This window comes from Cynara cardunculus (genome assembly GCF_001531365.2).
Source record: "Cynara cardunculus var. scolymus isolate 2C chromosome LG 14, CcrdV1, whole genome shotgun sequence".
Classification (NCBI taxonomy): Eukaryota; Viridiplantae; Streptophyta; class Magnoliopsida; order Asterales; family Asteraceae; genus Cynara; species Cynara cardunculus.
Genome location: NC_037541.1, coordinates 3454488 through 3456231, shown reverse-complemented (window position 1 = coordinate 3456231; position 1744 = coordinate 3454488).

The following is a 1744-nucleotide window of genomic DNA, read 5'->3' as shown; positions in this document are numbered from 1 at the left end:
AATGCTTGTATGTGGGTTACCACTTGTTGCTGTTATGTTGTTTTCCTTACATCGTAGATAATAATTTCTATTATAAGTTCTCCTTCTTTCAGCAAGGGCTACTGCACTAACTGGTGTTGTATCCGCTGCAGCTAAATTGGTGACATGTGTTGCACTAACTGGTATGGTGTCCGTTGCATTGCAATTGGTGACATGTGTTGTAGATTGACTATTTCCTTCGCCGATTGCTAATTTTCGCCTTTTGTTAATATCCTTTTGYCGTACATAATAGTCTCGATTGTATTGTTTTCGTTTTTCTGTAAGAATATGATTTTCCGTGAAAGGTATATTATAAATGAGTATATATCATAAAGACAAATAATATAAAAGGTAGTTCCATTTCTATATACTACACTTACATTTCTTCAAATCTAGATCAACTTGTGTAACAACACCATTGTCACCTTCATCGTCTACATCCTCATTAACAATCCTCATTTTACACTGGAAAAATACATAAAATGAATAAAATATAATTTCTGGTTTATCATTATTCGTTGTTTGGATGTTAAAAAATTATCATTATCATCATCAAATGCAATCACACCAAATACCAAATATCATCACCAAATGTAAACATACTAAATACTATAAAGGTCATTACCAAAAGTTTATAACTAAATGTTATCGTAACAAAAAACGAATAAAACATGATAATAGTCTTGATTATCCACATATTATTATATTTGATGATCGCAATCTAATGTTATCCGCTTCTGGCATCTGTGGTTCAAACTCAATCTTGGTTAATTCTGTAGAACTCAAAATGTTCACTGAAAATTATATAAATAATATAAATTATTAGATTCATTAATTTTAAATAACGGTGCACAGAAAAGATTATATAGAAATTAACTTATAACGTACTTGACTTCTTATGGATAAGTTTAAGTCGAGATGCATATATTATAGATTTATCTTTGATTGCACGAGCGATCCTTACATGACGTGTATGTGGAGTGTCAATGAAATTCATCTTTATTATATATCCCCTGTTCATAAAATGAATGCATTTAAAATTTGTAATAATAAGTTAACTACATAAGTATAGATATGTGTGTGGCTGTGTATGTGTGTGTGTTGTTTAGAAAAAATTATATACTTACGTTGCATCTTGTAGAAAAAGTTCACATGAACCAATTCGAAATAAATGTTTATGACGTACATATGTTACTCGTCCTCCCACGATGATTTTCCCAACAATATCTGAACAATATTATTCATATGCTTAAAAAAATAAACAAAAATTATGGTTTAACAAAAAAATAAAATAAAATTTGTAATTTTAATTGATAGTTTAGAAGTACCAATAAGTATTTTCTTAGTGGTCTTATCCTCCGCAACAGTTTTAATTGACGGTACCAAATGATAGAATGCAAATCCACTTGCAATATCACTTGCTAACAGAGTAAGCTTTGTATTCTTGTTGATAAGAATCATCCATCCATTACTATTATAACATCAGACCTCTCTCTTTCACCTCTTTCAATTCAATTACTATTTATTAGACAGTGGAGCAGGGCATGTGTACATGAAATTCTTTCCTATGAACAGCTCCAATATCTTTTTCACTGAATCTACTATTTCTCTGCAAATCATTACACTTTCTTCATTTGATTAATCCTCTTTAGAAAAGATTATTATTTTAAGTTATATTTCTTATTTATTTTTCCTACTAATCCTCTCCTATGGAAGAAAGTTAAAT